This window comes from Anomaloglossus baeobatrachus, unplaced genomic scaffold (genome assembly GCF_048569485.1).
Source record: "Anomaloglossus baeobatrachus isolate aAnoBae1 unplaced genomic scaffold, aAnoBae1.hap1 Scaffold_295, whole genome shotgun sequence".
NCBI lineage: Eukaryota > Metazoa > Chordata > Amphibia > Anura > Aromobatidae > Anomaloglossus > Anomaloglossus baeobatrachus.
In genome coordinates, this window is record NW_027442392.1 from 314,418 (window position 1) to 336,074 (window position 21,657).

Consider the following 21,657-nt stretch of genomic DNA (forward strand, 5'->3'; position numbering starts at 1 on the left):
TTGCAGTGGGCGGCGGCTGCAAAACGCACCATTCTTCTTGTTTTTGCTGTGCAAAGCAGCCTTTTCAAGGGTTGGCTTGAGTGACAAAATGTCTTGTGTAGGCGTGGGTTTGTTTCCCTCTCGCTCTCTCTCCCTAAGATGTGTCCGGCATAGGCCAGGGTGCCACTCGAGGCCCAAACCAATTCTGGTTATCGCTTCTCGGCCTTTTGGCTAAGATCAAGTGTAGTATCTGTTCTTATCAGTTTAATATCTGATACGTCCCCTATCTGGGGACCATATATTAAATGGATTTTTAGAACAGGGAGATGGAAAAAGAGCTTGCTCTGTCCACTCCACGCATTGACCTGGTATTGCAGTACCTCCAGGAACGGTGCACCCCTTCTTAACCCAGTTTCCAAAAGCAGAACTCAATTCACCTGATTCATATTAGCCCGATTTAATGAATTGGAAGAAAGCATACGTCTTCATATGCACCTCAATTTGGCCCATTCACTTTTCACACTTCCTCCTTTTGTTTTTTATCTTTCACACTTTTGACTTTCTTTATTCATCCAAATAGCAAACTCATCACCACTCAACCTGACCAACTCGGCTATGTCCCCGTGCTGCAGTTCTCTGTCTTATCTAGATCATTTGCAATTGAATGGAATAGATCCCTTTTGGACAAAGTGGATTCACCTGCTGCTGCAGTGACCACAGGTGTGATAAGATCTAGAATTGGCATCTGGTGCGATCTCTCCGCTTCCACTCCAAAGAAAGTTACCTGTTTATTCCTATCATGCATTGGTTTTTGGGGTTTTCTTTGAGTAATGATGATCTCTTTAGTAGTCTGTTGGCGCCCTCTCCTGGAGGAATAGTTTGCTTGCTCTTGGACATTCTAAAAGAGAGGTCATGATAGACATTGAGCTTCTGAGCTCAATTGGGGACAGTCATGGGTGATGAATGTTTGCAACCTACTGCGAAGCCTCATACCGCAATATAAGGAACGTCAAATACTAAGAAAGGGCGGCCTATGAAAGAATTACTACTTTCAATAAGTACACTTAAACGGCTAATTGGGAATAGAAAAACTGTAAAAAGCCCTCTGAGAAAGCCCCCCTCTAACCTTTGATAGTAAGCTTTTCTGTAGTCTGCCTGTTGATGTATTTTCCGTTTGAACTGTGCACAACATGAAGAGACGGAACACTGGCGGCTTGTCACAATGCCCCCCGATGACATCACAATAGCGCTGCTGCCTAGAAAACAAGCTGCGCAGAAGAAGTTGTTCTTTGGGTGGGAGGGTGGGCTAGTGGAAGGAGGGGGCAATCTCTTTTTTTCCCGGGTGGTAGGGGGATGACAGGAGAAGGGAAGCGGGTGGTGAGAAAGGTACAGAGGGCAGGGTTTGGGGGCTGGGAAGGAAAGGGAAAAGATTAGGGTTTGGGGATGATGAAAGGGCTTTCTACGGGTAAGGATGGCAAAGGGTGGCAGTGACGGAAAGTCAGGCAACCTGTCCTGTCCGTCTTTTTGTATCGTGAATTGGAAAGACTGCAAGGGGGAGGGGAGTTGCTTGCGCCCTAAAGGAGGAGTTATTCAGATTCATTGCAGTGGGCGGCGGCTGCAAAACGCACCATTCTTCTTGTTTTTGCTCTGCAAAGCAGCCTTTTCAAGGGTTGGCTTGGGTGACAAAATGTCTTGTGTAGGCGTGGGTTTGTCTCCCTCTCGCTCTCTCTCCCTAAGATGTGTCCGGCATAGGCCAGGGTGCCACTCGAGGCCCAAACCAATTCTGGTTATCGCTTCTCGGCCTTTTGGCTAAGATCAAGTGTAGTATCTGTTCTTATCAGTTTAATATCTGATACGTCCCCTATCTGGGGACCATATATTAAATGGATTTTTAGAACAGGGAGATGGAAAAAGAGCTTGCTCTGTCCACTCCACGCATTGACCTGGTATTGCAGTACCTCCAGGAACGGTGCACCCCTTCTTAACCCAGTTTCCAAAAGCAGAACTCAATTCACCTGATTCATATTAGCCCGATTTAATGAATTGGAAGAAAGCATACGTCTTCATATGCACCTCAATTTGGCCCATTCACTTTTCACACTTCCTCCTTTTGTTTTTTATCTTTCACACTTTTGACTTTCTTTATTCATCCAAATAGCAAACTCATCACCACTCAACCTGACCAACTCGGCTATGTCCCCGTGCTGCAGTTCTCTGTCTTATCTAGATCATTTGCAATTGAATGGAATAGATCCCTTTTGGACAAAGTGGATTCACCTGCTGCTGCAGTGACCACAGGTGTGATAAGATCTAGAATTGGCATCTGGTGCGATCTCTCCGCTTCCACTCCAAAGAAAGTTACCTGTTTATTCCTATCATGCATTGGTTTTTGGGGTTTTCTTTGAGTAATGATGATCTCTTTAGTAGTCTGTTGGCGCCCTCTCCTGGAGGAATAGTTTGCTTGCTCTTGGACATTCTAAAAGAGAGGTCATGATAGACATTGAGCTTCTGAGCTCAATTGGGGACAGTCATGGGTGATGAATGTTTGCAACCTACTGCGAAGCCTCATACCGCAATATAAGGAACGTCAAATACTAAGAAAGGGCGGCCTATGAAAGAATTACTACTTTCAATAAGTACACTTAAACGGCTAATTGGGAATAGAAAAACTGTAAAAAGCCCTCTGAGAAAGCCCCCCTCTAACCTTTGATAGTAAGCTTTTCTGTAGTCTGCCTGTTGATGTATTTTCCGTTTGAACTGTGCACAACATGAAGAGACGGAACACTGGCGGCTTGTCACAATGCCCCCCGATGACATCACAATAGCGCTGCTGCCTAGAAAACAAGCTGCGCAGAAGAAGTTGTTCTTTGGGTGGGAGGGTGGGCTAGTGGAAGGAGGGGGCAATCTCTTTTTTTCCCGGGTGGTAGGGGGATGACAGGAGAAGGGAAGCGGGTGGTGAGAAAGGTACAGAGGGCAGGGTTTGGGGGCTGGGAAGGAAAGGGAAAAGATTAGGGTTTGGGGATGATGAAAGGGCTTTCTACGGGTAAGGATGGCAAAGGGTGGCAGTGACGGAAAGTCAGGCAACCTGTCCTGTCCGTCTTTTTGTATCGTGAATTGGAAAGACTGCAAGGGGGAGGGGAGTTGCTTGCGCCCTAAAGGAGGAGTTATTCAGATTCATTGCAGTGGGCGGCGGCTGCAAAACGCACCATTCTTCTTGTTTTTGCTCTGCAAAGCAGCCTTTTCAAGGGTTGGCTTGGGTGACAAAATGTCTTGTGTAGGCGTGGGTTTGTCTCCCTCTCGCTCTCTCTCCCTAAGATGTGTCCGGCATAGGCCAGGGTGCCACTCGAGGCCCAAACCAATTCTGGTTATCGCTTCTCGGCCTTTTGGCTAAGATCAAGTGTAGTATCTGTTCTTATCAGTTTAATATCTGATACGTCCCCTATCTGGGGACCATATATTAAATGGATTTTTAGAACAGGGAGATGGAAAAAGAGCTTGCTCTGTCCACTCCACGCATTGACCTGGTATTGCAGTACCTCCAGGAACGGTGCACCCCTTCTTAACCCAGTTTCCAAAAGCAGAACTCAATTCACCTGATTCATATTAGCCCGATTTAATGAATTGGAAGAAAGCATACGTCTTCATATGCACCTCAATTTGGCCCATTCACTTTTCACACTTCCTCCTTTTGTTTTTTATCTTTCACACTTTTGACTTTCTTTATTCATCCAAATAGCAAACTCATCACCACTCAACCTGACCAACTCGGCTATGTCCCCGTGCTGCAGTTCTCTGTCTTATCTAGATCATTTGCAATTGAATGGAATAGATCCCTTTTGGACAAAGTGGATTCACCTGCTGCTGCAGTGACCACAGGTGTGATAAGATCTAGAATTGGCATCTGGTGCGATCTCTCCGCTTCCACTCCAAAGAAAGTTACCTGTTTATTCCTATCATGCATTGGTTTTTGGGGTTTTCTTTGAGTAATGATGATCTCTTTAGTAGTCTGTTGGCGCCCTCTCCTGGAGGAATAGTTTGCTTGCTCTTGGACATTCTAAAAGAGAGGTCATGATAGACATTGAGCTTCTGAGCTCAATTGGGGACAGTCATGGGTGATGAATGTTTGCAACCTACTGCGAAGCCTCATACCGCAATATAAGGAACGTCAAATACTAAGAAAGGGCGGCCTATGAAAGAATTACTACTTTCAATAAGTACACTTAAACGGCTAATTGGGAATAGAAAAACTGTAAAAAGCCCTCTGAGAAAGCCCCCCTCTAACCTTTGATAGTAAGCTTTTCTGTAGTCTGCCTGTTGATGTATTTTCCGTTTGAACTGTGCACAACATGAAGAGACGGAACACTGGCGGCTTGTCACAATGCCCCCCGATGACATCACAATAGCGCTGCTGCCTAGAAAACAAGCTGCGCAGAAGAAGTTGTTCTTTGGGTGGGAGGGTGGGCTAGTGGAAGGAGGGGGCAATCTCTTTTTTTCCCGGGTGGTAGGGGGATGACAGGAGAAGGGAAGCGGGTGGTGAGAAAGGTACAGAGGGCAGGGTTTGGGGGCTGGGAAGGAAAGGGAAAAGATTAGGGTTTGGGGATGATGAAAGGGCTTTCTACGGGTAAGGATGGCAAAGGGTGGCAGTGACGGAAAGTCAGGCAACCTGTCCTGTCCGTCTTTTTGTATCGTGAATTGGAAAGACTGCAAGGGGGAGGGGAGTTGCTTGCGCCCTAAAGGAGGAGTTATTCAGATTCATTGCAGTGGGCGGCGGCTGCAAAACGCACCATTCTTCTTGTTTTTGCTCTGCAAAGCAGCCTTTTCAAGGGTTGGCTTGGGTGACAAAATGTCTTGTGTAGGCGTGGGTTTGTCTCCCTCTCGCTCTCTCTCCCTAAGATGTGTCCGGCATAGGCCAGGGTGCCACTCGAGGCCCAAACCAATTCTGGTTATCGCTTCTCGGCCTTTTGGCTAAGATCAAGTGTAGTATCTGTTCTTATCAGTTTAATATCTGATACGTCCCCTATCTGGGGACCATATATTAAATGGATTTTTAGAACAGGGAGATGGAAAAAGAGCTTGCTCTGTCCACTCCACGCATTGACCTGGTATTGCAGTACCTCCAGGAACGGTGCACCCCTTCTTAACCCAGTTTCCAAAAGCAGAACTCAATTCACCTGATTCATATTAGCCCGATTTAATGAATTGGAAGAAAGCATACGTCTTCATATGCACCTCAATTTGGCCCATTCACTTTTCACACTTCCTCCTTTTGTTTTTTATCTTTCACACTTTTGACTTTCTTTATTCATCCAAATAGCAAACTCATCACCACTCAACCTGACCAACTCGGCTATGTCCCCGTGCTGCAGTTCTCTGTCTTATCTAGATCATTTGCAATTGAATGGAATAGATCCCTTTTGGACAAAGTGGATTCACCTGCTGCTGCAGTGACCACAGGTGTGATAAGATCTAGAATTGGCATCTGGTGCGATCTCTCCGCTTCCACTCCAAAGAAAGTTACCTGTTTATTCCTATCATGCATTGGTTTTTGGGGTTTTCTTTGAGTAATGATGATCTCTTTAGTAGTCTGTTGGCGCCCTCTCCTGGAGGAATAGTTTGCTTGCTCTTGGACATTCTAAAAGAGAGGTCATGATAGACATTGAGCTTCTGAGCTCAATTGGGGACAGTCATGGGTGATGAATGTTTGCAACCTACTGCGAAGCCTCATACCGCAATATAAGGAACGTCAAATACTAAGAAAGGGCGGCCTATGAAAGAATTACTACTTTCAATAAGTACACTTAAACGGCTAATTGGGAATAGAAAAACTGTAAAAAGCCCTCTGAGAAAGCCCCCCTCTAACCTTTGATAGTAAGCTTTTCTGTAGTCTGCCTGTTGATGTATTTTCCGTTTGAACTGTGCACAACATGAAGAGACGGAACACTGGCGGCTTGTCACAATGCCCCCCGATGACATCACAATAGCGCTGCTGCCTAGAAAACAAGCTGCGCAGAAGAAGTTGTTCTTTGGGTGGGAGGGTGGGCTAGTGGAAGGAGGGGGCAATCTCTTTTTTTCCCGGGTGGTAGGGGGATGACAGGAGAAGGGAAGCGGGTGGTGAGAAAGGTACAGAGGGCAGGGTTTGGGGGCTGGGAAGGAAAGGGAAAAGATTAGGGTTTGGGGATGATGAAAGGGCTTTCTACGGGTAAGGATGGCAAAGGGTGGCAGTGACGGAAAGTCAGGCAACCTGTCCTGTCCGTCTTTTTGTATCGTGAATTGGAAAGACTGCAAGGGGGAGGGGAGTTGCTTGCGCCCTAAAGGAGGAGTTATTCAGATTCATTGCAGTGGGCGGCGGCTGCAAAACGCACCATTCTTCTTGTTTTTGCTCTGCAAAGCAGCCTTTTCAAGGGTTGGCTTGGGTGACAAAATGTCTTGTGTAGGCGTGGGTTTGTCTCCCTCTCGCTCTCTCTCCCTAAGATGTGTCCGGCATAGGCCAGGGTGCCACTCGAGGCCCAAACCAATTCTGGTTATCGCTTCTCGGCCTTTTGGCTAAGATCAAGTGTAGTGTTGTTCGAAGAGGTGGTTTAAGCTCCAGGCCACCTTAGTACAATGATACAATGCACACTGGAAGGTTGCGCTTGCTAGTACTCTGGGTGGATAGTATATTCATCTAGTGGAAAACATGGCCCTACCAGGATCGAGGCCATTAGACTGAGTAAGGGTGGGGGGCTATGGTACAACGTGCCCCAGGACTGACGACCCTGGAGTGAGTCTGAGCTTGCTGGCTTGGGACCCCGGCAAGCCTTGGGCTCTGTAGCACACCGTACCTTGCCTTTTCATACTTTATGAGCATATTACCCTATCCCGGCCTTCTGGCTAGGAAGGGAAATTTTTATAATCCCGGTCGGAGGTCTGGTCAGCTTTGGGCTGAGAAACTAACACCCGGTTGGAGGTCCGGGTCAGCTTCGGCTGAGAAACCAACACCCGGTTGGAGGTCTGGGTCAGCTTCGGCTGAGAAACCAACACCCGGTTGGAGGTCCGGTTAGCCTTGGGCTGAGAAACCAACACCGGTTGACGGTCCGGGCAGTTTCGGCTGCGAAACCAACAACTAGTAGCTCTCTACTCCACTTGGGTAAGATGCCTGGGTGGACGCTGGGAGCAACGACAAGGCTCAACCAGGCTTCGGCTTGGGGGAGCACCGAAGATCCCTGACCCTTGCTGTGGCCTTCTGGCTCGGAGGGACGGGGTTGATTTTTGGGGACTCTCTCCTCACGGTGGGGTCCACACGAATCCTAGCCTTTGCACTGTTTTTGGTGTGACTTCGGTCATGCATTTTTTGTGGTGCTTTGGAAAGCTTCATTAAATCAAAAAATCTGTTCTTATCAGTTTAATATCTGATACGTCCCCTATCTGGGGACCATATATTAAATGGATTTTTAGAACAGGGAGATGGAAAAAGAGCTTGCTCTGTCCACTCCACGCATTGACCTGGTATTGCAGTACCTCCAGGACCGGTGCACCCCTTCTTAACCCAGTTTCCAAAAGCAGAACTCAATTCACCTGATTCATATTAGCCCGATTTAATGAATTGGAAGAAAGCATACGTCTTCATATGCACCTCAATTTGGCCCATTCACTTTTCACACTTCCTCCTTTTGTTTTTTATCTTTCACACTTTTGACTTTCTTTATTCATCCAAATAGCAAACTCATCACCACTCAACCTGACCAACTCGGCTATGTCCCGTGCTGCAGTTCTCTGTCTTATCTAGATCATTTGCAATTGAATGGAATAGATCCCTTTTGGACAAAGTGGATTCACCTGCTGCTGCAGTGACCACAGGTGTGATAAGATCTAGAATTGGCATCTGGTGCGATCTCTCCGCTTCCACTCCAAAGAAAGTTACCTGTTTATTCCTATCATGCATTGGTTTTTGGGGTTTTCTTTGAGTAATGATGATCTCTTTAGTAGTCTGTTGGCGCCCTCTCCTGGAGGAATAGTTTGCTTGCTCTTGGACATTCTAAAAGAGAGGTCATGATAGACATTGAGCTTCTGAGCTCAATTGGGGACAGTCATGGGTGATGAATGTTTGCAACCTGCTGCAAAGCCTCATACCGCAATATAAGGAACGTCAAATACTAAGAAAGGGCGGCCTATGAAAGAATTACTACTTTCAATAAGTACACTTAAACGGCTAATTGGGAATAGAAAAACTGTAAAAAGCCCTCTGAGAAAGCCCCCCTCTAACCTTTGATAGTAAGCTTTTCTGTAGTCTGCCTGTTGATGTATTTTCCGTTTGAACTGTGCACAACATGAAGAGACGGAACACTGGCGGCTTGTCACAATGCCCCCGCTGACATCACAATAGCGCTGCTGCCTAGAAAACAAGCTGCGCAGCAGAAGTTGTTCTTTGGGTGGGAGGGTGGGCTAGTGTAAGGAGGGGGCAAGCTCTTTTTTTCCCGGGTGGTAGGGGGATGACAGGAGAAGGGATGCGGGTGGTGAGAAGGGTACAGAGGGCAGGGTTTGGGGGCTGGGAAGGAAAGGGAAAAGATTAGGGTTTGGGGATGATGAAAGGGCTTTCTACGGGTAAGGATGGCAAAGGGTGGCAGTGACGGAAAGTCAGGCAACCTGTCCTGTCCGTCTTTTTGTATCGTGAATTGGAAAGACTGCAAGGGGGAGGGGAGTTGCTTGCGCCCTAAAGGAGGAGTTATTCAGATTCATTGCAGTGGGGGGCGGCGGCTGCAAAACGCACCATTCTTCTTGTTTTTGCTCTGCAAAGCAGCCTTTTCAAGGGTTGGCTTGGGTGACAAAATGTCTTCTGTAGGCGTGGGTTTGTCTCCCTCTCGCTCTCTCTCCCTAAGATGTGTCCGGCATAGGCCAGGGTGCCACTCGAGGCCCAAACCAATTCTGGTTATCGCTTCTCGGCCTTTTGGCTAAGATCAAGTGTAGTATCTGTTCTTATCAGTTTAATATCTGATACGTCCCCTATCTGGGGACCATATATTAAATGGATTTTTAGAACAGGGAGATGGAAAAAGAGCTTGCTCTGTCCACTCCACGCATTGACCTGGTATTGCAGTACCTCCAGGACCGGTGCACCCCTTCTTAACCCAGTTTCCAAAAGCAGAACTCAGTTCACCTGATTCATATTAGCCCGATTTAATGAATTGGAAGAAAGCATACGTCTTCATATGCACCTCAATTTGGCCCATTCACTTTTCACACTTCCTCCTTTTGTTTTTTATCTTTCACACTTTTGACTTTCTTTATTCATCCAAATAGCAAACTCATCACCACTCAACCTGACCAACTCGGCTATGTCCCGTGCTGCAGTTCTCTGTCTTATCTAGATCATTTGCAATTGAATGGAATAGATCCCTTTTGGACAAAGTGGATTCACCTGCTGCTGCAGTGACCACAGGTGTGATAAGATCTAGAATTGGCATCTGGTGCGATCTCTCCGCTTCCACTCCAAAGAAAGTTACCTGTTTATTCCTATCATGCATTGGTTTTTGGGGTTTTCTTTGAGTAATGATGATCTCTTTAGTAGTCTGTTGGCGCCCTCTCCTGGAGGAATAGTTTGCTTGCTCTTGGACATTCTAAAAGAGAGGTCATGATAGACATTGAGCTTCTGAGCTCAATTGGGGACAGTCATGGGTGATGAATGTTTGCAACCTGCTGCAAAGCCTCATACCGCAATATAAGGAACGTCAAATACTAAGAAAGGGCGGCCTATGAAAGAATTACTACTTTCAATAAGTACACTTAAACGGCTAATTGGGAATAGAAAAACTGTAAAAAGCCCTCTGAGAAAGCCCCCCTCTAACCTTTGATAGTAAGCTTTTCTGTAGTCTGCCTGTTGATGTATTTTCCGTTTGAACTGTGCACAACATGAAGAGACGGAACACTGGCGGCTTGTCACAATGCCCCCGCTGACATCACAATAGCGCTGCTGCCTAGAAAACAAGCTGCGCAGCAGAAGTTGTTCTTTGGGTGGGAGGGTGGGCTAGTGTAAGGAGGGGGCAAGCTCTTTTTTTCCCGGGTGGTAGGGGGATGACAGGAGAAGGGATGCGGGTGGTGAGAAGGGTACAGAGGGCAGGGTTTGGGGGCTGGGAAGGAAAGGGAAAAGATTAGGGTTTGGGGATGATGAAAGGGCTTTCTACGGGTAAGGATGGCAAAGGGTGGCAGTGACGGAAAGTCAGGCAACCTGTCCTGTCCGTCTTTTTGTATCGTGAATTGGAAAGACTGCAAGGGGGAGGGGAGTTGCTTGCGCCCTAAAGGAGGAGTTATTCAGATTCATTGCAGTGGGGGGCGGCGGCTGCAAAACGCACCATTCTTCTTGTTTTTGCTCTGCAAAGCAGCCTTTTCAAGGGTTGGCTTGGGTGACAAAATGTCTTCTGTAGGCGTGGGTTTGTCTCCCTCTCGCTCTCTCTCCCTAAGATGTGTCCGGCATAGGCCAGGGTGCCACTCGAGGCCCAAACCAATTCTGGTTATTGCTTCTCGGCCTTTTGGCTAAGATCAAGTGTAGTATCTGTTCTTATCAGTTTAATATCTGATACGTCCCCTATCTGGGGACCATATATTAAATGGATTTTTAGAACAGGGAGATGGAAAAAGAGCTTGCTCTGTCCACTCCACGCATTGACCTGGTATTGCAGTACCTCCAGGACCGGTGCACCCCTTCTTAACCCAGTTTCCAAAAGCAGAACTCAATTCACCTGATTCATATTAGCCCGATTTAATGAATTGGAAGAAAGCATACGTCTTCATATGCACCTCAATTTGGCCCATTCACTTTTCACACTTCCTCCTTTTGTTTTTTATCTTTCACACTTTTGACTTTCTTTATTCATCCAAATAGCAAACTCATCACCACTCAACCTGACCAACTCGGCTATGTCCCGTGCTGCAGTTCTCTGTCTTATCTAGATCATTTGCAATTGAATGGAATAGATCCCTTTTGGACAAAGTGGATTCACCTGCTGCTGTAGTGACCACAGGTGTGATAAGATCTAGAATTGGCATCTGGTGCGATCTCTCCGCTTCCACTCCAAAGAAAGTTACCTGTTTATTCCTATCATGCATTGGTTTTTGGGGTTTTCTTTGAGTAATGATGATCTCTTTAGTAGTCTGTTGGCGCCCTCTCCTGGAGGAATAGTTTGCTTGCTCTTGGACATTCTAAAAGAGAGGTCATGATAGACATTGAGCTTCTGAGCTCAATTGGGGACAGTCATGGGTGATGAATGTTTGCAACCTGCTGCAAAGCCTCATACCGCAATATAAGGAACGTCAAATACTAAGAAAGGGCGGCCTATGAAAGAATTACTACTTTCAATAAGTACACTTAAACGGCTAATTGGGAATAGAAAAACTGTAAAAAGCCCTCTGAGAAAGCCCCCCTCTAACCTTTGATAGTAAGCTTTTCTGTAGTCTGCCTGTTGATGTATTTTCCGTTTGAACTGTGCACAACATGAAGAGACGGAACACTGGCGGCTTGTCACAATGCCCCCGCTGACATCACAATAGCGCTGCTGCCTAGAAAACAAGCTGCGCAGCAGAAGTTGTTCTTTGGGTGGGAGGGTGGGCTAGTGTAAGGAGGGGGCAAGCTCTTTTTTTCCCGGGTGGTAGGGGGATGACAGGAGAAGGGATGCGGGTGGTGAGAAGGGTACAGAGGGCAGGGTTTGGGGGCTGGGAAGGAAAGGGAAAAGATTAGGGTTTGGGGATGATGAAAGGGCTTTCTACGGGTAAGGATGGCAAAGGGTGGCAGTGACGGAAAGTCAGGCAACCTGTCCTGTCCGTCTTTTTGTATCGTGAATTGGAAAGACTGCAAGGGGGAGGGGAGTTGCTTGCGCCCTAAAGGAGGAGTTATTCAGATTCATTGCAGTGGGGGGCGGCGGCTGCAAAACGCACCATTCTTCTTGTTTTTGCTCTGCAAAGCAGCCTTTTCAAGGGTTGGCTTGGGTGACAAAATGTCTTCTGTAGGCGTGGGTTTGTCTCCCTCTCGCTCTCTCTCCCTAAGATGTGTCCGGCATAGGCCAGGGTGCCACTCGAGGCCCAAACCAATTCTGGTTATCGCTTCTCGGCCTTTTGGCTAAGATCAAGTGTAGTATCTGTTCTTATCAGTTTAATATCTGATACGTCCCCTATCTGGGGACCATATATTAAATGGATTTTTAGAACAGGGAGATGGAAAAAGAGCTTGCTCTGTCCACTCCACGCATTGACCTGGTATTGCAGTACCTCCAGGACCGGTGCACCCCTTCTTAACCCAGTTTCCAAAAGCAGAACTCAATTCACCTGATTCATATTAGCCCGATTTAATGAATTGGAAGAAAGCATACGTCTTCATATGCATCTCAATTTGGCCCATTCACTTTTCACACTTCCTCCTTTTGTTTTTTATCTTTCACACTTTTGACTTTCTTTATTCATCCAAATAGCAAACTCATCACCACTCAACCTGACCAACTCGGCTATGTCCCGTGCTGCAGTTCTCTGTCTTATCTAGATCATTTGCAATTGAATGGAATAGATCCCTTTTGGACAAAGTGGATTCACCTGCTGCTGCAGTGACCACAGGTGTGATAAGATCTAGAATTGGCATCTGGTGCGATCTCTCCGCTTCCACTCCAAAGAAAGTTACCTGTTTATTCCTATCATGCATTGGTTTTTGGGGTTTTCTTTGAGTAATGATGATCTCTTTAGTAGTCTGTTGGCGCCCTCTCCTGGAGGAATAGTTTGCTTGCTCTTGGACATTCTAAAAGAGAGGTCATGATAGACATTGAGCTTCTGAGCTCAATTGGGGACAGTCATGGGTGATGAATGTTTGCAACCTGCTGCAAAGCCTCATACCGCAATATAAGGAACGTCAAATACTAAGAAAGGGCGGCCTATGAAAGAATTACTACTTTCAATAAGTACACTTAAACGGCTAATTGGGAATAGAAAAACTGTAAAAAGCCCTCTGAGAAAGCCCCCCTCTAACCTTTGATAGTAAGCTTTTCTGTAGTCTGCCTGTTGATGTATTTTCCGTTTGAACTGTGCACAACATGAAGAGACGGAACACTGGCGGCTTGTCACAATGCCCCCGCTGACATCACAATAGCGCTGCTGCCTAGAAAACAAGCTGCGCAGCAGAAGTTGTTCTTTGGGTGGGAGGGTGGGCTAGTGTAAGGAGGGGGCAAGCTCTTTTTTTCCCGGGTGGTAGGGGGATGACAGGAGAAGGGATGCGGGTGGTGAGAAGGGTACAGAGGGCAGGGTTTGGGGGCTGGGAAGGAAAGGGAAAAGATTAGGGTTTGGGGATGATGAAAGGGCTTTCTACGGGTAAGGATGGCAAAGGGTGGCAGTGACGGAAAGTCAGGCAACCTGTCCTGTCCGTCTTTTTGTATCGTGAATTGGAAAGACTGCAAGGGGGAGGGGAGTTGCTTGCGCCCTAAAGGAGGAGTTATTCAGATTCATTGCAGTGGGGGGCGGCGGCTGCAAAACGCACCATTCTTCTTGTTTTTGCTCTGCAAAGCAGCCTTTTCAAGGGTTGGCTTGGGTGACAAAATGTCTTCTGTAGGCGTGGGTTTGTCTCCCTCTCGCTCTCTCTCCCTAAGATGTGTCCGGCATAGGCCAGGGTGCCACTCGAGGCCCAAACCAATTCTGGTTATCGCTTCTCGGCCTTTTGGCTAAGATCAAGTGTAGTGTTGTTCGAAGAGGTGGTTTAAGCTCCAGGCCACCTTAGTACAATGATACAATGCACACTGGAAGATTGTGCTTGCTAGTACTCTGGGTGGATAGTATATTCATCTAGAGGAAAACATGGCCCTACCAGGATCGAGGCTATTAGACTGAGTAAGGGTGGGGGGCTATGGTACAACGTGCCCCAGGACTGACGACCCTGGAGTGAGTCTGAGCTTGCTGGCTTGGGACCCCGGCAAGTCTTGGGCTCTGTAGCACACCGTACCTTGCCTTTTCATACTTTTTGAGCATATTACCCTATCCCGGCCTTCTGGCTAGGAAGGGAAATTTTTATAATCCCGGTCGGAGGTCTGGTCAGCTTTGGGCTGAGAAACTAACACCCGGTTGGAGGTCCGGGTCAGCTTCGGCTGAGAAACCAACACCCGGTTGGAGGTCTGGGTCAGCTTCGGCTGAGAAACCAACACCCGGTTGGAGGTCCGGTTAGCCTTGGGCTGAGAAACCAACACCGGTTGACGGTCCGGGCAGTTTCGGCTGCGAAACCAACAACTAGTAGCTCTCTACTCCACTTGGGTAAGATGCCTGGGTGGACGCTGGGAGCAACGACAAGGCTCAACCAGGCTTCGGCTTGGGGGAGCACCGAAGATCCCTGACCCTTGCTGTGGCCTTCTGGCTCGGAGGGACGGGGTTGATTTTTGGGGACCCTCTCCTCACGGTGGGGTCCACACGAATCCTAGCCTTTGCACTGTTTTTGGTGTGACTTCGGTCATGCATTTTTTTGTGGTGCTTTGGAAAGCTTCATTAAATCAAAAATCTGTTCTTATCAGTTTAATATCTGATACGTCCCCTATCTGGGGACCATATATTAAATGGATTTTTAGAACAGGGAGATGGAAAAAGAGCTTGCTCTGTCCACTCCACGCATTGACCTGGTATTGCAGTACCTCCAGGACCGGTGCACCCCTTCTTAACCCAGTTTCCAAAAGCAGAACTCAATTCACCTGATTCATATTAGCCCGATTTAATGAATTGGAAGAAAGCATACGTCTTCATATGCACCTCAATTTGGCCCATTCACTTTTCACACTTCCTCCTTTTGTTTTTTATCTTTCACACTTTTGACTTTCTTTATTCATCCAAATAGCAAACTCATCACCACTCAACCTGACCAACTCGGCTATGTCCCGTGCTGCAGTTCTCTGTCTTATCTAGATCATTTGCAATTGAATGGAATAGATCCCTTTTGGACAAAGTGGATTCACCTGCTGCTGCAGTGACCACAGGTGTGATAAGATCTAGAATTGGCATCTGGTGCGATCTCTCCGCTTCCACTCCAAAGAAAGTTACCTGTTTATTCCTATCATGCATTGGTTTTTGGGGTTTTCTTTGAGTAATGATGATCTCTTTAGTAGTCTGTTGGCGCCCTCTCCTGGAGGAATAGTTTGCTTGCTCTTGGAGATTCTAAAAGAGAGGTCATGATAGACATTGAGCTTCTGAGCTCAATTGGGGACAGTCATGGGTGATGAATGTTTGCAACCTGCTGCAAAGCCTCATACCGCAATATAAGGAACGTCAAATACTAAGAAAGGGCGGCCTATGAAAGAATTACTACTTTCAATAAGTACACTTAAACGGCTAATTGGGAATAGAAAAACTGTAAAAAGCCCTCTGAGAAAGCCCCCCTCTAACCTTTGATAGTAAGCTTTTCTGTAGTCTGCCTGTTGATGTATTTTCCGTTTGAACTGTGCACAACATGAAGAGACGGAACACTGGCGGCTTGTCACAATGCCCCCGCTGACATCACAATAGCGCTGCTGCCTAGAAAACAAGCTGCGCAGCAGAAGTTGTTCTTTGGGTGGGAGGGTGGGCTAGTGTAAGGAGGGGGCAAGCTCTTTTTTTCCCGGGTGGTAGGGGGATGACAGGAGAAGGGATGCGGGTGGTGAGAAGGGTACAGAGGGCAGGGTTTGGGGGCTGGGAAGGAAAGGGAAAAGATTAGGGTTTGGGGATGATGAAAGGGCTTTCTACGGGTAAGGATGGCAAAGGGTGGCAGTGACGGAAAGTCAGGCAACCTGTCCTGTCCGTCTTTTTGTATCGTGAATTGGAAAGACTGCAAGGGGGAGGGGAGTTGCTTGCACCCTAAAGGAGGAGTTATTCAGATTCATTGCAGTGGGGGGCGGCGGCTGCAAAACGCACCATTCTTCTTGTTTTTGCTCTGCAAAGCAGCCTTTTCAAGGGTTGGCTTGGGTGACAAAATGTCTTCTGTAGGCGTGGGTTTGTCTCCCTCTCGCTCTCTCTCCCTAAGATGTGTCCGGCATAGGCCAGGGTGCCACTCGAGGCCCAAACCAATTCTGGTTATCGCTTCTCGGCCTTTTGGCTAAGATCAAGTGTAGTCCCTTCATTGGGTTTGCCTTGGTCTTGGCTGGGAGGGGCCTGGGCTTGCACAACCGCCGGCCTCGGGGATTGTTGCGCCTTATGGTGCTTACGTCCCCTTATGGCTGGTGGTTCCTGGGCTCGGGAGGCGATCACCTGCGGCACTGCGCTTTTGTGTGGTGGCCGATGACCGTTTTCTGAAATTTGCGGATGAAATCTCATCTGTTCTTATCAGTTTAATATCTGATACGTCCCCTATCTGGGGACCATATATTAAATGGATTTTTAGAACAGGGAGATGGAAAAAGAGCTTGCTCTGTCCACTCCACGCATTGACCTGGTATTGCAGTACCTCCAGGACCGGTGCACCCCTTCTTAACCCAGTTTCCAAAAGCAGAACTCAATTCACCTGATTCATATTAGCCCGATTTAATGAATTGGAAGAAAGCATACGTCTTCATATGCACCTCAATTTGGCCCATTCACTTTTCACACTTCCTCCTTTTGTTTTTTATCTTTCACACTTTTGACTTTCTTTATTCATCCAAATAGCAAACTCATCACCACTCAACCTGACCAACTCGGCTATGTCCCGTGCTGCAGTTCTCTGTCTTATCTAGATCATTTGCAATTGAATGGAATAGATCCCTTTTGGACAAAGTGGATTCACCTGCTGCTGCAGTGACCACAGGTGTGATAAGATCTAGAATTGGCATCTGGTGCGATCTCTCCGCTTCCACTCCAAAGAAAGTTACCTGTTTATTCCTATCATGCATTGGTTTTTGGGGTTTTCTTTGAGTAATGATGATCTCTTTAGTAGTCTGTTGGCGCCCTCTCCTGGAGGAATAGTTTGCTTGCTCTTGGACATTCTAAAAGAGAGGTCATGATAGACATTGAGCTTCTGAGCTCAATTGGGGACAGTCATGGGTGATGAATGTTTGCAACCTGCTGCAAAGCCTCATACCGCAATATAAGGAACGTCAAATACTAAGAAAGGGCGGCCTATGAAAGAATTACTACTTTCAATAAGTACACTTAAACGGCTAATTGGGAATAGAAAAACTGTAAAAAGCCCTCTGAGAAAGCCCCCCTCTAACCTTTGATAGTAAGCTTTTCTGTAGTCTGCCTGTTGATGTATTTTCCGTTTGAACTGTGCACAACATGAAGAGACGGAACACTGGCGGCTTGTCACAATGCCCCCGCTGACATCACAATAGCGCTGCTGCCTAGAAAACAAGCTGCGCAGCAGAAGTTGTTCTTTGGGTGGGAGGGTGGGCTAGTGTAAGGAGGGGGCAAGCTCTTTTTTTCCCGGGTGGTAGGGGGATGACAGGAGAAGGGATGCGGGTGGTGAGAAGGGTACAGAGGGCAGGGTTTGGGGGCTGGGAAGGAAAGGGAAAAGATTAGGGTTTGGGGATGATGAAAGGGCTTTCTACGGGTAAGGATGGCAAAGGGTGGCAGTGACGGAAAGTCAGGCAACCTGTCTTGTCCGTCTTTTTGTATCGTGAATTGGAAAGACTGCAAGGGGGAGGGGAGTTGCTTGCGCCCTAAAGGAGGAGTTATTCAGATTCATTGCAGTGGGGGGCGGCGGCTGCAAAACGCACCATTCTTCTTGTTTTTGCTCTGCAAAGCAGCCTTTTCAAGGGTTGGCTTGGGTGACAAAATGTCTTCTGTAGGCGTGGGTTTGTCTCCCTCTCGCTCTCTCTCCCTAAGATGTGTCCGGCATAGGCCAGGGTGCCACTCGAGGCCCAAACCAATTCTGGTTATCGCTTCTCGGCCTTTTGGCTAAGATCAAGTGTAGTATCTGTTCTTATCAGTTTAATATCTGATACGTCCCCTATCTGGGGACCATATATTAAATGGATTTTTAGAACAGGGAGATGGAAAAAGAGCTTGCTCTGTCCACTCCACGCATTGACCTGGTATTGCAGTACCTCCAGGACCGGTGCACCCCTTCTTAACCCAGTTTCCAAAAGCAGAACTCAATTCACCTGATTCATATTAGCCCGATTTAATGAATTGGAAGAAAGCATACGTCTTCATATGCACCTCAATTTGGCCCATTCACTTTTCACACTTCCTCCTTTTGTTTTTTATCTTTCACACTTTTGACTTTCTTTATTCATCCAAATAGCAAACTCATCACCACTCAACCTGACCAACTCGGCTATGTCCCGTGCTGCAGTTCTCTGTCTTATCTAGATCATTTGCAATTGAATGGAATAGATCCCTTTTGGACAAAGTGGATTCACCTGCTGCTGCAGTGACCACAGGTGTGATAAGATCTAGAATTGGCATCTGGTGCGATCTCTCCGCTTCCACTCCAAAGAAAGTTACCTGTTTATTCCTATCATGCATTGGTTTTTGGGGTTTTCTTTGAGTAATGATGATCTCTTTAGTAGTCTGTTGGCGCCCTCTCCTGGAGGAATAGTTTGCTTGCTCTTGGACATTCTAAAAGAGAGGTCATGATAGACATTGAGCTTCTGAGCTCAATTGGGGACAGTCATGGGTGATGAATGTTTGCAACCTGCTGCAAAGCCTCATACCGCAATATAAGGAACGTCAAATACTAAGAAAGGGCGGCCTATGAAAGAATTACTACTTTCAATAAGTACACTTAAACGGCTAATTGGGAATAGAAAAACTGTAAAAAGCCCTCTGAGAAAGCCCCCCTCTAACCTTTGATAGTAAGCTTTTCTGTAGTCTGCCTGTTGATGTATTTTCCGTTTGAACTGTGCACAACATGAAGAGACGGAACACTGGCGGCTTGTCACAATGCCCCCGCTGACATCACAATAGCGCTGCTGCCTAGAAAACAAGCTGCGCAGCAGAAGTTGTTCTTTGGGTGGGAGGGTGGGCTAGTGTAAGGAGGGGGCAAGCTCTTTTTTTCCCGGGTGGTAGGGGGATGACAGGAGAAGGGATGCGAGTGGTGAGAAGAGAACAGAGGGCAGGGTTTGGGGGCTGGGAAGGAAAGGGAAAAGATTAGGGTTTGGGGATGATGAAAGGGCTTTCTACGGGTAAGGATGGCAAAGGGTGGCAGTGACGGAAAGTCAGGCAACCTGTCCTGTCCGTCTTTTTGTATCGTGAATTGGAAAGACTGCAAGGGGGAGGGGAGTTGCTTGCGCCCTAAAGGAGGAGTTATTCAGATTCATTGCAGTGGGGGGCGGCGGCTGCAAAACGCACCATTCTTCTTGTTTTTGCTCTGCAAAGCAGCCTTTTCAAGGGTTGGCTTGGGTGACAAAATGTCTTCTGTAGGCGTGGGTTTGTCTCCCTCTCGCTCTCTCTCCCTAAGATGTGTCCGGCATAGGCCAGGGTGCCACTCGAGGCCCAAACCAATTCTGGTTATCGCTTCTCGGCCTTTTGGCTAAGATCAAGTGTAGTATCTGTTCTTATCAGTTTAATATCTGATACGTCCCCTATCTGGGGACCATATATTAAATGGATTTTTAGAACAGGGAGATGGAAAAAGAGCTTGCTCTGTCCACTCCACGCATTGACCTGGTATTGCAGTACCTCCAGGACCGGTGCACCCCTTCTTAACCCAGTTTCCAAAAGCAGAACTCAATTCACCTGATTCATATTAGCCCGATTTAATGAATTGGAAGAAAGCATACGTCTTCATATGCACCTCAATTTGGCCCATTCACTTTTCACACTTCCTCCTTTTGTTTTTTATCTTTCACACTTTTGACTTTCTTTATTCATCCAAATAGCAAACTCATCACCACTCAACCTGACCAACTCGGCTATGTCCTGTGCTGCAGTTCTCTGTCTTATCTAGATCATTTGCAATTGAATGGAATAGATCCCTTTTGGACAAAGTGGATTCACCTGCTGCTGCAGTGACCACAGGTGTGATAAGATCTAGAATTGGCATCTGGTGCGATCTCTCCGCTTCCACTCCAAAGAAAGTTACCTGTTTATTCCTATCATGCATTGGTTTTTGGGGTTTTCTTTGAGTAATGATGATCTCTTTAGTAGTCTGTTGGCGCCCTCTCCTGGAGGAATAGTTTGCTTGCTCTTGGACATTCTAAAAGAGAGGTCATGATAGACATTGAGCTTCTGAGCTCAATTGGGGACAGTCATGGGTGATGAATGTTTGCAACCTGCTGCAAAGCCTCATACCGCAATATAAGGAACGTCAAATACTAAGAAAGGGCGGCCTATGAAAGAATTACTACTTTCAATAAGTACACTTAAACGGCTAATTGGGAATAGAAAAACTGTAAAAAGCCCTCTGAGAAAGCCCCCCTCTAACCTTTGATAGTAAGCTTTTCTGTAGTCTGCCTGTTGATGTATTTTCCGTTTGAACTGTGCACAACATGAAGAGACGGAACACTGGCGGCTTGTCACAATGCCCCCGCTGACATCACAATAGCGCTGCTGCCTAGAAAACAAGCTGCGCAGCAGAAGTTGTTCTTTGGGTGGGAGGGTGGGCTAGTGTAAGGAGGGGGCAAGCTCTTTTTTTCCCGGGTGGTAGGGGGATGACAGGAGAAGGGATGCGGGTGGTGAGAAGGGTACAGAGGGCAGGGTTTGGGGGCTGGGAAGGAAAGGGAAAAGATTAGGGTTTGGGGATGATGAAAGGGCTTTCTACGGGTAAGGATGGCAAAGGGTGGCAGTGACGGAAAGTCAGGCAACCTGTCCTGTCCGTCTTTTTGTATCGTGAATTGGAAAGACTGCAAGGGGGAGGGGAGTTGCTTGCGCCCTAAAGGAGGAGTTATTCAGATTCATTGCAGTGGGGGGCGGCGGCTGCAAAACGCACCATTCTTCTTGTTTTTGCTCTGCAAAGCAGCCTTTTCAAGGGTTGGCTTGGGTGACAAAATGTCTTCTGTAGGCGTGGGTTTGTCTCCCTCTCGCTCTCTCTCCCTAAGATGTGTCCGGCATAGGCCAGGGTGCCACTCGAGGCCCAAACCAATTCTGGTTATCGCTTCTCGGCCTTTTGGCTAAGATCAAGTGTAGTATCTGTTCTTATCAGTTTAATATCTGATACGTCCCCTATCTGGGGACCATATATTAAATGGATTTTTAGAACAGGGAGATGGAAAAAGAGCTTGCTCTGTCCACTCCACGCATTGACCTGGTATTGCAGTACCTCCAGGACCGGTGCACCCCTTCTTAACCCAGTTTCCAAAAGCAGAACTCAATTCACCTGATTCATATTAGCCCGATTTAATGAATTGGAAGAAAGCATACGTCTTCATATGCACCTCAATTTGGCCCATTCACTTTTCACACTTCCTCCTTTTGTTTTTTATCTTTCACACTTTTGACTTTCTTTATTCATCCAAATAGCAAACTCATCACCACTCAACCTGACCAACTCGGCTATGTCCCGTGCTGCAGTTCTCTGTCTTATCTAGATCATTTGCAATTGAATGGAATAGATCCCTTTTGGACAAAGTGGATTCACCTGCTGCTGCAGTGACCACAGGTGTGATAAGATCTAGAATTGGCATCTGGTGCGATCTCTCCGCTTCCACTCCAAAGAAAGTTACCTGTTTATTCCTATCATGCATTGGGTTTTGGGGTTTTCTTTGAGTAATGATGATCTCTTTAGTAGTCTGTTGGCGCCCTCTCCTGGAGGAATAGTTTGCTTGCTCTTGGACATTCTAAAAGAGAGGTCATGATAGACATTGA

At 47.0% G+C, this 21,657-nt stretch overlaps 13 non-coding genes and 1 pseudogene across 13 annotated transcripts; all 14 read left to right on the forward strand.

Moving 5' to 3' along the window:
• Positions 1–190: 190 nt before the first annotated feature.
• Positions 191–381, forward strand: LOC142267391 (U2 spliceosomal RNA). The gene has a single exon (XR_012733292.1). It is a non-coding gene; the product is annotated as a U2 spliceosomal RNA (small nuclear RNA).
• A 1,387-nt stretch (positions 382–1,768) lies between these two features.
• LOC142267392 (U2 spliceosomal RNA) lies at positions 1,769–1,959 on the forward strand. The gene has a single exon (XR_012733293.1). It is a non-coding gene; the product is annotated as a U2 spliceosomal RNA (small nuclear RNA).
• Positions 1,960–3,346: 1,387 nt separating this feature from the next.
• LOC142267393 (U2 spliceosomal RNA) lies at positions 3,347–3,537 on the forward strand. Its single transcript, XR_012733294.1, has one exon. It is a non-coding gene; the product is annotated as a U2 spliceosomal RNA (small nuclear RNA).
• A 1,387-nt stretch (positions 3,538–4,924) lies between these two features.
• Positions 4,925–5,115, forward strand: LOC142267394 (U2 spliceosomal RNA). The gene has a single exon (XR_012733295.1). It is a non-coding gene; the product is annotated as a U2 spliceosomal RNA (small nuclear RNA).
• A 2,189-nt stretch (positions 5,116–7,304) lies between these two features.
• Positions 7,305–7,498, forward strand: LOC142267483 (U2 spliceosomal RNA). The gene has a single exon (XR_012733374.1). It is a non-coding gene; the product is annotated as a U2 spliceosomal RNA (small nuclear RNA).
• A 1,388-nt stretch (positions 7,499–8,886) lies between these two features.
• On the forward strand, positions 8,887–9,077 carry LOC142267395 (U2 spliceosomal RNA). The gene has a single exon (XR_012733296.1). It is a non-coding gene; the product is annotated as a U2 spliceosomal RNA (small nuclear RNA).
• A 1,388-nt stretch (positions 9,078–10,465) lies between these two features.
• LOC142267407 (U2 spliceosomal RNA) lies at positions 10,466–10,656 on the forward strand. Its single transcript, XR_012733307.1, has one exon. It is a non-coding gene; the product is annotated as a U2 spliceosomal RNA (small nuclear RNA).
• A 1,388-nt stretch (positions 10,657–12,044) lies between these two features.
• Positions 12,045–12,235, forward strand: LOC142267396 (U2 spliceosomal RNA). Its single transcript, XR_012733297.1, has one exon. It is a non-coding gene; the product is annotated as a U2 spliceosomal RNA (small nuclear RNA).
• A 2,192-nt stretch (positions 12,236–14,427) lies between these two features.
• LOC142267468 (U2 spliceosomal RNA) lies at positions 14,428–14,619 on the forward strand. The gene has a single exon (XR_012733360.1). It is a non-coding gene; the product is annotated as a U2 spliceosomal RNA (small nuclear RNA).
• A 1,388-nt stretch (positions 14,620–16,007) lies between these two features.
• On the forward strand, positions 16,008–16,147 carry LOC142267520 (U2 spliceosomal RNA; annotated as a pseudogene).
• Positions 16,148–16,212: 65 nt separating this feature from the next.
• LOC142267494 (U2 spliceosomal RNA) lies at positions 16,213–16,397 on the forward strand. Its single transcript, XR_012733384.1, has one exon. It is a non-coding gene; the product is annotated as a U2 spliceosomal RNA (small nuclear RNA).
• Positions 16,398–17,785: 1,388 nt separating this feature from the next.
• LOC142267398 (U2 spliceosomal RNA) lies at positions 17,786–17,976 on the forward strand. Its single transcript, XR_012733298.1, has one exon. It is a non-coding gene; the product is annotated as a U2 spliceosomal RNA (small nuclear RNA).
• Positions 17,977–19,364: 1,388 nt separating this feature from the next.
• Positions 19,365–19,555, forward strand: LOC142267399 (U2 spliceosomal RNA). The gene has a single exon (XR_012733299.1). It is a non-coding gene; the product is annotated as a U2 spliceosomal RNA (small nuclear RNA).
• A 1,388-nt stretch (positions 19,556–20,943) lies between these two features.
• Positions 20,944–21,134, forward strand: LOC142267400 (U2 spliceosomal RNA). Its single transcript, XR_012733300.1, has one exon. It is a non-coding gene; the product is annotated as a U2 spliceosomal RNA (small nuclear RNA).
• Positions 21,135–21,657: the final 523 nt, after the last annotated feature.